Here is a 19,773-nt window from a genome sequence, read left to right as displayed (position 1 = left end):
AGCTAACTGTAACTGTAACTTTTTTGCAGTAGAATATTTTCTTTTTATTTTTCAATCAGAATTTGATCTGAAGATGTTGTGGGTGGTAGGTGCTCCTCAATGTTTTTCTTTGGAATATGATTTTTGGTATGATCACCAGTCAAATTTTTCTTAGCAATTCCTTCAAGCTGTTTTTCGATTTCAAAAGTATCGGTAACTTCCTCGAATTGATCTTCAGTTTCAATAATTGCAATATATTCGCCTGGATAGAAGATGATACTTTGTATCTTTTTGCTTTAATAGCAAACTTGGGTTCATAAGGACTTGGGCTTATGTGATCCTCTTGGAAAATGAAACAAATGATAAACCATCAGAGAAGGCTATCTATAAACTATTTTGCACATATTTTTGAAATGACGTGATTACTAAATTCTCTACTATTATTTGATTGCAATATTAATGGTGCACCAAATGCTACAAATGTTGCAAGAGCTTTATGCGCTACTTCTTCAGCTCTTTTAATTTTCAAAGATCGTAGCTAGACAAACTGAGTTAAATAATCTTGATACACCATTATCCGAAATGAAGATATACGACGAAGACATCAGAGATAATACAGACTAAACAACTGCTTTTGTACGCAGAACAGGTAGCTGAAGAAAGCATTGATGTGTCAATCGCAGAATAGAAGAAGACGAGGAAGGCCCTAAAGGACCTAAAAGGAAATGATTGAACAGACCATGAAAAAAAGAGCTGGGCGCCAGGAAAACGAGTTGATAGATAGAAAGTTATGGCATACGAATATATTAATACCAGGACATCTATTAGAACTTTTTCGCATTTATATAACTATTACATAGTTTTAAGGTTAAATTGTTAAGAGTTCTAAAAAATATTTCTCGTTGTTGTTGTTACAGTAGTGATCTAATACACATATTATATATTAGATGTTGTAAAACTAAAATAAAAAGAAGAAAAAATCGAACGGCTGTCTACGGTGCAGTTTTCAGTTCGTTCAAATAAAAATTTTAATGTCTACACTTACTGATACTTTTAAGCACAAGTTAAGTATGTTGTTTAAATATAGATTTAGTATGCTTTAGATCATAAGTAATATACGAAAAGGTTCATAAGAATCTGGTAATATAAGACAAATTTTTATAAACTGAGATAGTATCGCGTGAGTTGGAAATTTTGTATTTTTAATGTGACATGTATTTGAAATTACTTTCCTGGCGAATTTTTTTTCTTTTGAAAGCTCATATCATAGGTGAGTACGTCTTGTAGTACGTTGACTGCTACTGCTCTAATTATTTTTGTATAGACATGGGATAGATAGCAAGCACTCTCCTATTTAAAAGGTCAGAGTATAAATTTGAAGATATACTTCGGTCCGTAATTGTGTTCCTAATTGCGTTATTAGATATTATTTACAATGTCGATCTATTCTTGAAGTATTTGTGATTCTGTCTAGATGGATACGTATTCAACGAAGTGGGAAACTGAAGGCTTTTTTGGGCACATTTCTCTCAATGTTTAGGACTCAGTAATAAACAATAACACAGACCAATCATATAATTTGAACTTAAGCGAAATGTCTTCTGAACTTAGTACTACAGAAGGACGAATTTACAAAGCAACAATGACTTACACATAAGAAACAAGGCCAGAAGTGTGAAAAAATACCTCTTGAAGATCATAGAGATATAAAGTCTCAGGTGGAAATTGGGAAAAACACTATTATATCACGAAAGAACCGAAAAAACAGACGTTCATGGGACAGATAACATTAAAGAATAGATATCACAGCGTAAGCAATAGAGGTACCAACATTTGTATCGAATGACCGAGATATACTGGGGATAGACAAGGGATAAATTTCTAATTGGAACACGAAGTAGACAAAAGAAGCGATAGACATATTATAGAAAAAAAAACAAGAATTCTCAATCTATGTTTCTTATGGACCAGTTTCTGTGCCACTTGAGGCAAGTATTCTAAGTATCCCTTGAATTGATCTAAATATAGTGGAGTTATTTCTTCCTTATTGAGTTTACACTCATACTTTGGAGCTGACATGCTTCTGCTATTGAACTCTAAAACAACTGTTGCGATAGTGATTCATAAGAATCTTAATATTTTGAAATTAACAAGAAAATTTGTATTATTTATTTCGACGAAAGAAATATGTTTCTAAAAAAAATTAACTACAGTATTGAATTCCTTTACTAAGCCCTAGAAAACAGAATACCATCTAGTATTAATAGATTTATCAAATATAATTTCTACGAATACATTTGTTCAAATCAGTTCTAGGGGTTTGGATGATTATAGTGGCAAAACGAGCTTAGCGGCATTAAGCTCTTGGGTACTTCTTTCTTCCCATATATGGTATGTCATTTGTTCATGGTCAACCTGTTGATCAATAATCATGGTATTCTTTGGATTAATATATTGGTGGTGGGACTTGTTTTTTCCAAGATAATATATTTTATTTTGAAGATAATGATGATCACCAACATCAGTAGCAGACTAAAGGTATGAAATGCCAATGACCCCCAGTATTCTACCTATTATAGTCTTTAATGAAAAAAAAATGCAGAAAAGTTGTTATACTACTTAAGAAGTGATAACATTGTACTTGTGCAGACAATAAATATAGATAATTTTGATCAACCAATTCAAAAAGATTCAATTGAGTCTAAGATTTCTCAATCATCAATATTCTTCAGTTTTCGAGATTTACTGTTGAAAAAGAGCCAAAATTTTAATCAAGAGGGAAATTATTGGTGAGAAAGAAACGGATCAACCACAATAGCAAAGAAATCTTAGTAACTAAAGTATGGTAAAACCGAATGTCACCAAATACCAGATGGAAATTGCAATGTGTTTTATGTATTCTTGAATATAGTTAATGAAATGAAAGATTCATACAGAGCGTTCGAGTGGCATGGGACGTCGACAAAATGTTGGATTAATCAATTCAAGACCAACTAACAATGAAAGAAAAATCGAGTATTAAGACGTAGAAGAAATTTTGAGTTTTTTTGGTCATATAGTTTTAAGAAATTGTTTCTCAAGTTACTTGAACTGGATGGAATGATTTTGGGGCAACTAAAAAAAAAGGGGCCATCCAGAAGTTACAATGGATCCGAAAGAGATACAGATTTGAGATACGGAAATCCTCTTAACATGATATATCACAAAAAGTTGCCAAAAGATAATGAAATAAATATTTTCATAAATCATGATCTAAGGTCTTTCGCATTATAAGTCTGCCCTCACATAATTATTATCTTTCTAGTCCATACAAAATAGAAGTGATTTGGAAAAATGCTGAAGAAATCGCATTTTCCGTATAATTGTTTTAGAATATCAAATAACAGTTGCGCTAGTACAGTTTTAAGCTTTATACGTTACCTTCAAAACTTTTTATCAAAAGAAGAAAATAGACTCGACCATCGTCAATATTGAGATTGCATAATTCCAGTAGAATACGTGGATTGGATGGCCCAACCTAACATAACATAATCTAATCTAGCCCAACCTACCAATATCAAACATCATTATGATGAAAGTATGAAAGAAGACGTTGGTATGTTCTTTTATGAATCGCGTTAGCCGGAAATATACAGATGGATAAGCTTGGAGATGAGAGTATCTCGACTTCCGTCATCCTTTTGCCTAATAAAATGAGTATCACTAGATTATAGACAAACCTCCAATAACTTGAAACTTTTACTTTACGAGAACCTAGTTCAGCAAAGGTTTTTTTCTGAAATGATGATTAGCAATAAGAATGAGGCTGTGGCTATAGCTACGAAATTGTGTGAAATGGGTCTGGAAGGCGAGATCAAGACAGGTGAATAGAGTTGAAATCAAACGATTCATATCTTCTTCTTTGGATGCCCTCTTCTAAGGAGGGTTAGCGATAACCACAGCAAAGTGATTTCTGTCTCTGGACCTTCTTATCATTGTCTGAGAGTCTAAATCGGTTCACTTGCGAATATTCTTCAGCCTGTCGTCTGCCAGGACCAAGTTTTACCTCAATTTTCCCTTCGATCAGAAGTTGCAAAAGTCTCATTTCTATATATGTGTCCCAGATACGAGGTTTTTTGATGTTTTATTAATTCTGTCAAATTTCCCTATCGGTGTTTATTCTTTGCGTTACTGATATCAGCATTCCAGGGAATTCTCAGCATCCTCCAGAAGATCCATATTTCGAAACTCTCTTAGTGAGTTCACCTTAAAACTCCCACCCTCCGTTCCGAATAATGAGGTGCTGTATACATAGCATTTCACCATCCCGTATCGGATTTTAAAGTCGAGTTCTCGGGATTTAAACAATTGTCTCATTTTTAGAAAGACATTTCTTGCTTGCTCTATGCGTGATCTTATCTCAATATCTAGGTCTATATCTTCTGTTATATAACACCCCAAATATTTAATTTTATCGACATTTTCGATTATGCCACCATTTACGTTGATAGACATGGAAGGATGGACATGGAGACAATCATGGTTTTGGACTGTTGTTGATCTAATAGTGCTTAGAGATCCTGTTATTAAGAATTTTTCCATTGATTTTAACACCTCTTGCTCCATCCAATGCTCTGGCAAAGACTTCTTCTGAATATATATAGAAGGATAGAGGGGATAACACGCAACCCTGTCACACGTCTCTTTTGATGCTATATGGTTCTGGGTCGCCAGTTTCAGCTCACACCACTGCAGTTTGGTTAGCATGAAGCGCCTGTATGATTTTGAGGACATTCTCGCCTAGACACTTCCTGGAAAGGCAGTCCATCAGCTTATCATGTCTTACTTTGTCGACAGCCTTTTCGTAATGAATAAAACATAAAAAGAGGCCCTTTTGCTGGTTTCGGCATTTTTGTAGAAGTATTATGAAACTGATCAAAGATTCATATGCGAGGAAGAATCTTTGTAGTGGTACAATTGCTTCTATAACGTGTAAAAAGAATATATACTGGCGGATTTCACAGAGAAGTCGTATTTATCAGTTAGTTTTCTGCAATTAATTCCTACATGAAAGAAATACTGTTATCCAATATTTTCTTTATGTAGAAAGACAATTATCTAAGTTTTTACACAAATTTGCAGCTTTTGCAGTCATTTCGATTGATAAATCACATTTTATGAGCAATGGTAGCTGAGTTCTTCTATTAGAGGACACCATTATCATCATTGCTGCTAGTTCACAGATGTATTAATCTTCTACAAGTCTCCAAAGAATAGAGTGACTCACCTCAATTTAAAAAATGTGGTAGCATAGATAATGGTTATTTTAGATTCTAGAAGTCAATGTAATTGAAAACTAAGTACATATTCAACTGTATCAAAAATTAGTTATACAACTTATCTGTATTGAATAGATTGTGATGAAAACTGGTATAATCTCTATATTTTTTGTTTGGATAGTAAAACTTCTAAAAATTTACAACATTTGATTTATAATTTATACGATAATTCTCAAATTTCATAATATATTTTATTTTCTCTCATTTATCCATTTCCATTCAGTAATGTCTGCTCCTCGCCAATAATTAGGAATCCACAATTTTCCTTTGTTGATGAATACTGCATTATGATCAAATTGATACTCCTGATATCTGTTTTCTTCATAAACATTAAAAGTAAATGTGAGTCTGAATGTTCTAAATAGGTATTAGAATTGAAGTCATCCAAAACCATTCCAAAATCACGTTTGAAACATAATTCATTATCAGCAGCGATGTTATTTCCATCATTAAATTCTTTTCGTTACTCTGCTTTGTTTCTTATATGTTTGTAAGTCACCCTGTAATATTAAAACACTTTTGGTTTACATTTACAATTAACTTACTAAGTCTTTTTCGAATTTGAAACACTTACTGAAAATGGATCTAATCTTTGTTTCTTATATTCTATATAAACTAGAAAAACTCACCTTATCTACAAAGATCAATTTCAATGATCACGATGAGTTTTTGCGCAAATACATACTTTTGAGGCTCCATATTGAATCTTCTGAATATTATAATTAATATATATGTTTTGCTTATGAATTATTCTACTTCAAAACTGATGTTATTTTTGAATTAAATTTCCAAGTCAACATTCAGCAAAAAAAATCGAAATAAAGCAAACGATCCACAGTGAAGTTTGAAATTTAATTTAAAATATAAATATTCTAGTTATGTGAGGAAAAATTATTGATTAAAAGGAAAATTTTCAATTGATATGATATTTACAGTAAGAATTATGGAAGTAGATGAAACTATAATAATATTTGTAAGACTTATTTTGAGAAGCCAATGAATAATTTCTATGTGAACTCAGCCGTTGAGATATGAAATGAAGCTTTCATAAATAAAAAAGTGGTAGTATAAATAAAAAAACCTTATAGCGAACGGTATAATTAGTTTTGATTCTGTTTTCCCATTGAAATTTTGATAAATCCTGAAGAATCTAACAATATTTGTGAACAAATTACTTCAGAAAAAAAGTTGCTGCATTTGGAGAACGGTAAATTTACAAAAATCAGTTACTACATCATTATAAATTCAAAAGAGCCGAAAAGGAATATTTACCAGATGTCGTATTTATCGTATATCGACCAAATTTCAACAAAATAAATGAAAAATTTTTTCCTGAATGTACATTTTTAATAGCTTCTAATATAGTAACAGCCCCCCTTTTTATTATAAAGAGTACCCTTCATATTATACATAATTGAACAAATCCGTCACCACTTCTGGCATGCAAAATGATGATCCGTCACGTCTGTCTTTCCTCAATTTTCTGATTTGGTTATTTAGTCAATAAGAAGGTTTTTTCAAGGGAGTATCTTCTAAAAGATTCGAGAATTTCGCACTAGAAACGAATTATTAGTAAATAATGCTCAAGCGTTGATTAACGTTATTGAGAAATATCTCTTTCTAGCAAAGTTTTTCCATACTATATTGTACAGTAGCGATACCATTTTGTTTTTATGCATCGTACATGGTATTTTCATCTTGAGTTTCTATTTTGCACTGTTGAAATTGGTACTTTGGTCAGTTCCCTGATTTTTCTTTTTATTGGATTATAAAGTCGTTTCACCTTGATACACGTTGTTTACTTTTCTTTAGGATTAGGCGACTAGTAATGCCTTTTCTTCAAGTTTTGGACGAGGACCTAAATTTTCAGGAGTCAGGAGTTCTGAAATATCTTCCCTCTGTCGATGTATCATTGAAATGAAAAAGTTTTACAAATACACAATGGAAACGATGTTTAAATTCAAATTGAAGAAATTAAAAAAGCTTCTATACTGGAAATTTATAGGCTATTTTGCAAAAATTCATTTACGTAAAAACAAACATCCTTCATAATAAAAGACTCTCTTATGTTCATTTGGGGACAAAACGGAAATCTTGAGAGTCAACAGATTAAGAGTTATAGCTTTTGACTCTTGCCTCTCTCATCCTTACATTCCCATATATGTTTGAGGAGAGCTGGAATTTAATGCTGGACTACAGGATTCTATTTCTAATTCCTCGTCATTCTTAATTCAACTGATGCACTAGAGTTAGAGTTCCTAATCATCTGGAAACATTTCGCATTTCTAAGATCCTTACTCAATCTGCAGACCACTGCGAGTGCCCTTATCCGATCTCTTAAAGACAATAAATGATCTTTACTCTGTGTTGTCCTGTGTCCTAGATTCAACATATAATTAGTCATTATAGGAGATTGTCCTCGAAAAATCGACATACTCAGTATATTATACCACGTTAAGACTTGTATCTTGACATCCTAGAATTATCCATCCTAGAAGTTCACATATACAGTAACTGGATGGTCAATAAAATTTAACTATTTTCCTTAACAATTTCTTAATTAAATAGACAGGTAAGTGTTATTGAATAAATTGAGACTTAATTAAAAATAGATAAGTAATCAATAAGAAATGTTGATGAAAAATGATAATTATACATTAAGCAATAAATTATAACCCTAATATTACGAATTTTCGATCAAGATCAACAATTCACCTCAAATAATTCTCTGATCGCGCGCTTTACGCCCTCTATCTCGAAAACAGTTGGAGCTATACTAAAATATTAAACAGAAAAGCTGTGGAGAATTGAATTCTCCACAATATTGATGAGAAATACTATTAGTGTAAAACCCATAGAAAACGAGATATTTGCAAAAAATTGAAAAAAAAAATTTTTGTGACCTTTGACCGCTGACTTTCAAACTTGCGAACATCCAATTATATGTAAATTTTGAGAATAGTTTTAGGGTGCCACGATATAAGTTTTTACGCGATAATATACTGGGAATGTCAATATTCCAAGATATTCACCTAATTTTGTCCAAGATGAATGGACTAAATTAGATCCATACTGTTATTCTTCAACCAGTTTCTTGGAACGATAGCCCAACTAGAAGACCACTAATTCGACATCTCCTAAACACAGATGATTTTAGTTGGTTCGCACTCCAGATGTGATAAGAGCCATTGAATTGTTATAATAAATTTTTTCTCGTAAAAACAAATTTTAATCTATGAAAATTGAATTTTCCCTAAACTCATCGATAAGACTCAAAAAGTGATATGAATTTCGAACTCTCCATAAGAAAATTCACGTGGTTTTTTGAATACTTTGACGAATACCTAGAATTTTCCAAGATTATGAAAGTGGAAAAAAATTTTACCTCTGATTCCGGTGAAATCACACACAAAGGGATATTTTGCTAGTGCTAGTTCTAGTGCTAGTTGGTATTATTCTCACTCAACTATGAGAGATTATGATTTAAGAAGATGAAAAACTGATATTTGTATGGATACCGTACTTGCAACTTTGCTCACTTCTTATAAACTGAATGTATGCGGTCTTTATAAAATCAGGCTTAATATATAATAAAATATATGCGTTGAATTTGTTATATTGTAAAATTGTAGAATGATCGTTGTTGCGCTTATGAAAAAAAAATTGTATAAATATTAAAGATGGCCTCTTAAAAAGACACGTAGCCTTGGCGAGACTATTGAAAACCCCTTTTGAATCATGGACATATGTTAAAACAAAAGAATTGAATAATCTTGCTGTATTTAAAAAAATATTTTTATACGTGGTTTTATCTGTTAATTTTAAATAAAGGCGAGATTTTTTCATTCGAAAACCTCAGGAGAATTCCACAAATCAATTAAATCACTGAAAATAAGAGAATTCATAAAATGTTCTGTCTTAAATGGTTTACAAACATATGTAAAAGAAAATGTTGGATATGAAAGTTGGTAGTTATGAATTTTCTCAAAATGATGGAATGCAAATTCATTTCGTCGAACGAGATACCTGATATATGTTCAAATCATTTGATAGTTTTTTTTTCCTTTTTGCTGACAAAACCTTAAGTTTCAACAGAAAATGAGCTAGTATTGCATCTAAAAAAAATTAAGACCATCAACTAAACATTTTTCCAAAATTGTTAATAAAAATTAAAAACTATGTGCAAATACATAGATATACAAGGTGTTTCGTTCCAAGATTATAGACAAATAAAAAAGATAATACTTGACGATGAAATTACCGATAGAACAATCAAGGAGTGTCAACTTTAAGGTATAAGCAATCAAAGAAAGGAACATCTCGGACAAAATAGCTGATAAATGGTTAAACGTTAAACTCTGGAAGCAACTAAATTGGATTTTATAGAGACGAGCAGCGTTAAGATTCGAAAGAAAAATAAATTATAGGAATACCAGAAATAGAATATGATATTGATAATACTAATGTAGTAGAAACATAAAATAAAAATATAACCAGTAATTCTAAGGCAAAAATGGAAATTGAAAAAGAGGAAGAAGGCTTGAGGATGATTCGTGGAGTAATATAAGAGAAGATGAACTTTTTAATGAGTCAATTTACTCATAAGTAGGAATGAATTATTTATTTAGTATAGTTCTGTATAGGAGATATCATACACTGCTTAGTAAAAAGCAGTTGTGCTAGATCAAGTCAGTCGGTCCCTCGATTTTCCACTAGATCATAGAAATTTGAATTATTAACTTTTTTTCATAAGTACCCCAAAAGATTTTGAAGAATTTTGATTTTTTTTCTTTGAACATTGATTAAAAATCAACCGTTAACGATAAATCAATGAAACTTTCAGGATTATAGTTAAATAGCTATATTTTAATAAAACATTAGTGACTTGAAATTATTTATTCATTTCCTTATTGTTAATATACTTTTGAATAAGCAAATGATCATTTTCTCGGTACAGAATGGAGTTTTTGATTGGTTTTTTTTCGTTAGAAAATTTCACAGCTCGTTATTAATTTAAATGCAATGAATTTATTTATTACATGGCGTACACCTTGCAGTCGAGTGCGTCAGACTATAATGCAGCTTCTCTTAAATATAATTAAAAATTACAATTAAAATAGTATATTACGTAACAAGAGTTGTAAGTAACCCATTAAGCACGGAGTGAAAAATTTTATGAGTGCGTAATGGGCATACAACTCGTGTAACGTACTATACTTTATCTACGCCCATTCATAGCATGCTACTTAAGAAAACGTGTCCTATTTTTAAAGAAATTGCATAATGTGCTGCCTACATTTAGGGGCAGCACTCTTTAGACCAAATAAAGTCTTACATAAATAAAAATTTGATTGAACCAAGAAGTTTAAAATTTTTCTTCTCAAAACGCACATGTATGTTATGAGATCTCATTACGTGCATGTTATTGTTAATTGTCATTTACAAGGATTGTTGACAGTACGATTTTTAACGTTTACAGACATAGGCGTAGAAAAATAATATTATTCAACATATTTTATTAAAAAAATTCATATAATAAACTTGGGCACTGTATGGCAGTATTCAATATTACTGCCTTTTGGATGTCGGTGAAGTGTTTTTTGGTAATTCCGGCTATCGTGCAGAGTATTAAGCACGACAACGGTTGCTGACATAATAACTACATTTTTGTTGTATCATATCTGTTTAATCTCATTTATGAGATCCGCGTATTTGCCCGTCAGTTTCTCCTGGTGTTTGTTGAGAACGTTAAGAGGGTTCGGTATAGCTACATCGGGGAGAAGGACTCAATCGACTCTTCTATCAACCACCACGATGTCAGGGCTGTTATTCGTCACTTGTTTATCGAGCACCTTCTACGGCTGGTTCTTGTAATACGGTGCATAAATATTGAGGAGACCAACCTTGTTGACCAGTTTCTGGTGGATAATGTTGCACTCTTGGTTATTCCGTTGTAGATAGACGATATTAGCTAACAAACTATAAACAAATTTCATATGGTGAAGGGTCTCTGATGTTTTCTGACATTTTTCTTGTAGTTATTCGTATTAAAAACTTAATCCTGGATAGTCATCATGGAGCCTTCGGTCTCTGGAAAGAGATTTCCGTTAGTGAGTTATCTGTTTGAAGCTTTTTGTCAACATGCGGTTGGTTGAGGTCGTGGTGAAGTCTACCGTATAGTATGTTTCGTAACCACTGTTCCAGCTTCTCGGCGTCAAATTCAAGTCAGATTCTGGCGATGTGAGGTTGGGGGTTGAATAATCCTTATCCGCATTGGATATAATATGATGTAGGGTTGAGGTTTTTCATTTCCTATGATAGAATTCAAGTAGTTTCATTACCTGTAGAGAGTGTAGGTTGAGAAAGTTAACCAAGCCTCATTTTGAGGTAATATTGTACTAATAGTGCATAATTTGGGGTAGTGGTTGTTGTTCTTCATAATCATTGTTCGTGTCAAGCTCTGAATACTCTGTTTTGTCCACTTCCGGTTTCCAAAAGAGTACGTTAACACAGGCGTGCCATAAGTGTTGATTGCCATGACCCATCTACATGCATTTGATTTGGACTTGTCGTCCAGTAACTTGTTGAAATCCTATGCATTTGTAGCTTTCTCCGTTTTCCATCGCCTGTATGATGTCTCCGTTAGGAAGTTGCACATTTCCAGTCATGAAAATCCCTTTCTCGATATGTATCGATGTGTTATATCAAGAAGGTGATTGATTTGACGCTTATTTGCTGCGTATAGCTTGATATCGACTTTGTAAAGAAGATGGTAGATTGTGCAGATTTATCTCTGTTAGATTTAATGTTGAATCCATGTCATTGAGCATGGTAGATAGGAAATACATTGCAGGGCAGAACCATAACGGACTTAAGGAGTCACTCTTGTATATTCCCTCTTGATGTATCACGAGGAACGTTTCACCAATTACAAATTTTATTAAACATTGTACTTCTATATTTATTCTTTACTGATATCTCAGTGAATTTTCTCTTTAAAATTTCCTAGTAAATATCCAATTTTTAGTTGAGAAAAAAAGCCGCTAGGTTACTATTTTCATTTCTTCTTCGTTTTTTGTGTTTCTCTGATAAAATAACAAAAGAATTTTAGTAGTTATTCCAATTTATTCATAAATTTGGTACACAGGCAAAAGAGTTGAATAATTATTAAAAACGATAACTTAGATTCTGTTCCTTTTTGTTCTATTTATTATTCTATTAATATTACAATTATTATTTATATCAATTATACTTATTGTTATTATCTTTAATTATGTTTAAGAGAAGTCTGAGGCGCTCGGCGCGCTGTGATAAATAAATTCATTCATTTAACAATAAATCCTAAAAGTTTTATTGATTCATCGTTTTTTCAATTAGAAGTAGTAAAAATTCTCATTTTAAAAAATTATTGTTGAAATCAAAATGTAGAAAAATCGTTTGGGAAATGAGGAGACCACTCTACGTGATCTTGCTGGGCTGTTTTAAAGAAAAAAATAAACACGACTAAGCAATTTTTGTCACAGTATATTTTTGCTCGTATCAACTATTCGAAACATTTCAATAAACTACATAATGTTTACGTTCTATATTAGATCAAATAAAAATTAATGCTAACACTGTAAATATTCAAAGCGAAATAAGAACTGAGTGGAAACTTTGAGTTTCTTTTCTTTTTTATATGAAATATTCAAAGTTTTCTGATATGTCCTTCTATTTTATTATGCCAACCGATCTCGCCCAGACTAAGTATGTAGTAACCAATAAATGTATAAATGGGGCTCTAGCTTTTTTAGTGGGGCTCTGATTGTCTAATACTCTTAATGGTCAGTGCAGAATTTTTTCAGGCTAATTATATCTTGTGCCCTGTATAGAATAATAATTAAACTATATGTACAACGGTATTTTCTTATTTCAAAAACTTTTTGGCATACATGGACCATAAAAGTTTTCAAACCTTTGTAAGAGCAGTAAAATAATTTTGATAATTAACAGTACATTTCGCATCCATTTACCAAAAAAAAACTTAAATTAGAATCCAATTTCATCCCAAAAAAAATTATATGAATAATAATGATACAATTAAAAAAATTTATGATATCTAAATTTGTTTATCATTGATTTAAGGAATGTTCGCGGCAATTTTTTATGTATAATTTATAGAATTCTCCAAATATTTCATTGGCAATTATATTGAGATTCCATGCTGTTTAGTTCACAGTAAATCAGTTTTAAAGGCCGCTTGACATTGTTGCGAGACAATGTGCAAGTAATTGCATCGCTGTCACAAATTATATCTGCTGCTGTTTTACTTTTTGATGGACAGGTTGATTGGTAAGCCAAAACTAAGTAGATTTCTTCCTAGAATTGTAGCTTGCACACAATAAAAATGACACCAAACCGATAATGTTGCTTGTGCTTGATCTTACATGAAACAATCAGTTAAATTTCACCTGCGCATCCTTTTTATCAATAAAATATTGCACATTGTATTGCATCATGTCAAATGGCCTTTAGCTGAACTTCATCTGCGTATGTTTTTGATCAATAAATATCGCGTCTTGCATCGCATTTCACGTTTTCTTTAATCATGTTAAGTAGCCTTAAGAAGAGTAGTTGATTGTCGTGAAACAGTGACTGGTATACAAACAAGAATTTGACGACTTTAGAAATTGAACGATTCACTCCACATTTCCTATTTAAATGATATTTCTCATGCTTTGATACAATATTTGTATTATTTCGATCCAATTTATTCCATCAAAAGTTTCAGTAGAAGAAGAGCTAGCAATAAATCTTCAAATTCTTTCAAGCCAACTTTCTTCACTTTGTATTACAAGCACCTTTGCTATATACAGGGTGTCCCACGACGAGTTAAAACTAAATCATGAAAATTTGTACGTTTGGGTTTTCGGATACCATATTTTCAACTAAAGTATCTTCAAAGATGGCCAGCTTCCGGTTCTACCAACTGTAACTTTGTTATTTTAAATGGAAATTTACGAAGAATTTTAGTATACTTTTGTCAAAAAACTGTTTTCGAAAAATACATACTTTTTGAGTTATTAATTTTTTTGTAAAAAAAATTGATCGTTGCAGACCCTATAAATTATTTTTTACGAGGATGCCCTTAAAGATATGAAAATGGTTTCTATTGGGTTGCTTTTAGCAAGGTCAGATATATTTGAATCTATGTTAAAAATTTTTTCATTCTACACAGGGTGTGTATAAAAAGTGTTCAAATTATATCTGCTATATATAGTTCTGAAACATTCCCATATTCTTTTAATGCTGAGAGGTTAAAAGTACTGCATAGTGGTCAAAGTTAAAAAGTTTTCGTGCATATCGGGGATCTTAGGCTGTCGGACAATTTAAAAAAAAATGTTTTTTTTTTATTTTTTATCCATTTCAATACTTAACTTAACTTAACCAATATTGGTATCAAGTCTTTGTTTTCATTGAATATCTAAAACAGATGGTTAGCTCCAATCCAATAATATTACTAAAAGACCTAGAAATTTTTTAACCATTTAAACTAAATAACTTAGTGAGATATTTCCACCTTTATTTATTTTCAATCATTGGTGCTTTGATATTTTAGTTCACTTTAAGCAACAAATTCTCTTTGGAAAACAATACAAAGATACAAAATTTTATGTCCACTGGTATTAACGCCCAAAATCAGTATTCTTTATTAAAATAATATTAACTCACGTTTATATATTATTTGTTATCATTTAGATCGAATTATCAATTCCGCTTTGTCGATGATAAGCTTCTCATCATACTAAATCACCAATACCATTGGTTTATTTAAACATGACTTTTTTTATTCGTATAATAGAACGTCAGGAAAGTAAACTTGAAATATATATTCAATTAAGAAATCACAGACACAAAAAATGATATTAGAAAGTTATTTCCACAAATAGATAATTGTTTATTAAGAGATAACCAAGCTATTCAATTAACATAAACATTTACTATTATTGAAGATGAAATAATATGTCTTATTTGTCATATTTTCTTCATTATAACCGAATGTCAAAAATATTGAATAAATTTGGTTAATATTTTATACAGGGTTTTTTTATAAATGTTTCTAATAGCATTATGGCGAGCACAAACCTATAAAAGCTGCTGCCAGAGTAAAAAAAGTTAGTGATGTAAATAGTTTTATAACATTAGCCGATGTATTATTGTACTGATATATTAACAACCTTATTGTAATTAATGAGAATTTTATTTCTTAGAATTGTTGATAGTCAAAAATGTTATTATTATTATATTGTAGAGAATAAATCGATTATGTGATAAGCTTGCGTCTTCATTTTCAGAATTAGTAACTTTCTCGTGGGCTTACTGCAAAAATCCGTTATGTAGAAAATCTATAGTTTCGAAATAATTAAGTTTAAAGTTTCTATTTACTCCAAAAAATTTAAACTAATTTAAAAACTTTCTATTTGGAATTTGAATTGTATATATATATATACATATATATATATATATATATATATATATATATATATATATATATATATATATATATATATATATATATAGGAAAACATAATATAAATACAAAATGAAGGAAAAAATGAACTTACAAGTTTTATGCAGAATAATAAGTCAAAAAATTGCGAAAAAGAATGTCTCTTTTTTTGTAGATGTGCTAATAAAACTATTTTTTTTTCTGTGTTATAGAAAGTGCTTTTGAATATAAATGTTTGAGATTTATTTCTTGAAAATCCTTTGGACACCCTTTGCCAAAAACATGTCCTTAAAATCTGCTGGCCTGTTTGTATCTTACCTAAAACATTCGACTTTTAAGAAATTGACTGTTTCTCCTTCAGTATTCTCATTCTATTCTTATTTATATTTTGGGATAAATCCGTCAAATCTCTTGAATCTGAAAATAGCGTTAGAACTTTATAAGCAGAACTCTTCTTGTTTCTCAGGCGATTGGATCTTGCTAGCTTAAAAATATTAAACCGATCTTCCATAGTGTAAACGGGAACATACTTTTTTGTTGTTTCTATTGCACTATGAATTCTATCAACTTCCATGAATGTATATCCACTTTCTAGAAACTTGTGTTAAATAGTGTCCAAATTTGTAACCTGATTCAAGTATAATAAAAGTTCAGCTATATTCTGGTTTCGATTTTGGCCACCATAAGTATCAGAATAAAAACAGAGTTGCTTGATTTCAGGATCTAATTTCATGATATTATATTTTAGAAGACAACTATCTCAGAGCTTCCTCGTTTTCCTTGTAACTCTGTCCATCTATAACAAAAAGCTTAGCTGGCATCACATCACTTGAAGGTATCTAGAGACGGACTGCAAATCAAATGTACAACACATAAATGTCTTATCTCTGTAGCATCTTTATTTATCAGAGGCTTTGGCATTGTTGTAGTCTTCTTTTCTTGCATGATGCTGTCTGTACTGGTCTTCCAAGGTTCGCTTTTCTACAGCAATCTTAAGAGAATCGAATCTAGTGCATAGCTGATAAAGATCTTTTTTAGGCTTGAAAAATGAGAGATTGTAATCATTGCAAAAAACTCGTCTATAACAGATACGTCGTAACATGCAAATAGATTAGTTCAGAATTCTATTAACTCAACCTAACTTTCTATAAGCCGTTAAAAAACAATATTTTTTCAATAGTACTCTTCATCAATAACATTTTTCTTTTCTATAACCATCCTAACACACTTAGCACCACTGGAAATACACTTGGTACCTTGGGAATAATCCTTTGCGTCGATTTTGTGAAAAAATCTATGTACAATTATACACTTACTTATTGTAACAAATTTGGGTAAATTGTTGAGAAAGTCATTCTGGAAGAATCGATTTAATGACTTAAAATGATTTTTGCTGTTTAATTTCCGGTGGCTACTCGCGACATTTTATACAACGAAAATCCGGTAAGATAAAGTGTTTTGTCTGTTCAGCGTTTGATTAGTTATCTGAAAGTTATTATACCAAAAAAGATTGAGTTCTATTACTGGATTCTTGCTGCATATATCCGCAATTTTTCCAGTTTGGTACTTACAAGAAAAATATTTTAAAAGGTTTCTACAGTAAACCATCGATTGGTATTACTGGATATGCAAGATCTGGGAAAAGGCATAGTATTTTTGGTGTTTAAAAATATTGCCTTTTGCACTTAAAGGATATGGTATGCTTAGAAAACAACAGTGAACAATTTTATAGAATTACAGGGTTTTTTCAGAACGTTCAAAATAAGTTTTCGTACTAAACTGTATTTTTAGTTGAAAATTTAACAAAACTGGTCTTAACGGCTTTTGTAGTAAGCTCACGATATGGAATATTTAGAAATATTCAACCCGCATATTTAACCCATTAATGTCCAATTTACTTTTGTTTGAACGATTTCAATGAAAATTTAGTCAGGTTCTCAAAAAGCAAAGTAGTTAGTAGTCCAGAAATGTTAACGACAGATCAGTCGTTTAAAATCTATCATAAACTGATCGTGGATCAAACAAAAACAAATAAATAGTAACTAAAAATATGTACATAAAATGAGATAAAGACATTTTGAGCTCAACCGTTCAATTCAACCTATCTAATCCGTCGAATAATGTGGAAAAGAGTGGTTTCATGACTGTCTAAATTATTTTTCATCTTTCAGTACATTACCTGAATCTTCACAATTTTTATGTATATATTAAGAAACCATTAAACTGAATATTTTGTTGTCATATAAGGTTATTCAGGAACAAAATAGAAAAACCTACTGCTTTTGCCAACCACTTGGTGGAAGTATTTGAGCCCAACAAACTCAATACAAATTACTATGGAATATAAAGGGTGTTTCTATATTCGATTGACAACGCAGAGAGACAAAGAGACCTCAATAAATGATTCATTTTGATTTAGGAAAACGAACTCTTTCGTGGCCTAGTTGCTGAGATATAGAGTGTTAAGAATTTTCAAAATCAAAAATTTGCCATAAATCAAGATTGCCTTTGAAATTTTTTTTCAAATTGGTGACTAATATGATCTTTAATTCGAAATTAAATGAATAAATATTTAATTTGTGAATTACTTACCTGGTTGCAGCCTTTTTTTAGAGAAAAATTTCTACAACATTACAACACCGTTAATTTTAGTTTCATAGAAGGTTATAAGTTTTCCAAATAAAAATAATCAGCAAATATAAAACAAAATTAAGAAAAGAATTTGCTCCAGTGGCGTAAAAATAGGGGGTTAAAAACCCTGTCAGCGCGCCACTGGTTACATTTTTCCAAAGTTTTTTTATGTAACAATATCAATTTAAATTTCTTTAATTTCTCAATTCTTATACCTTTTGATATATTAATTCATTTAATTGTTCTTTAAGTCTTAAAGAAAAGTCGAAACGTCAAAATTTATCTTTCTTTTAAAAATTATTTGAAAAAAACTAATTTTAAAAGAGACCTAGAATCAAGAACATTTAAATACATTAATTTCAATTTATTAAGAAGCATATCGGTCACCAAATTTAAAAAAAAAACGTTAAAAGGCGTTCTTGATTTATGGCAAATCATTGTTTCTGATTTAAAATTTTGAACACCCTACATCTCAGCAACTAGGCCTCGTAATGATTTATATTGAGATTTCTTTGTAGTAGACCAATGTCGGTCGAATATAGAAACACCCTATGTTTGAAACTATTTAGACTCCCCGTTTTAAATGGAGCTTTCCCTCAAACGGCTTACACTTTTAGAAGTAAAAAGTACAATCATGGAGCAAATACACCTCAAAATAGCCTTAGGTACGATCTCATAACAGACAAAGTATAACAAGAATTATCAGTCATAGGTTTCAAACAACTGTAACTATTATATGACGCTGTTATCTATCCTAAGATCCTATATAACAGAGAGACATTTTTGGTAAAGCAGTAAGATGGATTGTATTGGATCAAAGCTGGGGTTCCTCAAGGAATTGTACGGGAGCCACTCTATATCTTCTTTATACCTCCGATTTTTCAGCGAGCAGTCATATCAAAGTTGCCACATTCGCAGATGATACTCTATATCATAATCTAGCAAGTGCATCGAGGTACACATAAACGGCACATGAAACGTGACACATGTCCACCAATCACACTTAATGGTACAAAATTAATCCAGTTAAACGATACAAAGTACTTTAGTATTATTTTGACAGGCGTTGAACTTGGCAAAAACGTTTAACATTAAATTTAAACAAATGTATTGGATGATTGGCCGTGAATCTGAGCTAACTTCGGAGAACAAACTGTTATACTTAGAGCAATTTGAACTTACGGCATCCAGATGTGGGGGACTGCAAGCAATTCCATTCTATAAATAGTGTAGCATCTTAGAGAAAGACCTTCAAGTACCTTCAGTAAAGGAAGTGTCCTTAGATATGGGATATTAATATACACCTTGTATTTTGGTTATATTGTAATTATAACTGGAGTTTATAGATATATAGAT

Source organism: Diorhabda sublineata, chromosome 7, assembly GCF_026230105.1.
Source record: "Diorhabda sublineata isolate icDioSubl1.1 chromosome 7, icDioSubl1.1, whole genome shotgun sequence".
NCBI lineage: Eukaryota > Metazoa > Arthropoda > Insecta > Coleoptera > Chrysomelidae > Diorhabda > Diorhabda sublineata.
Note: the sequence above shows the minus strand (reverse complement) of the source record.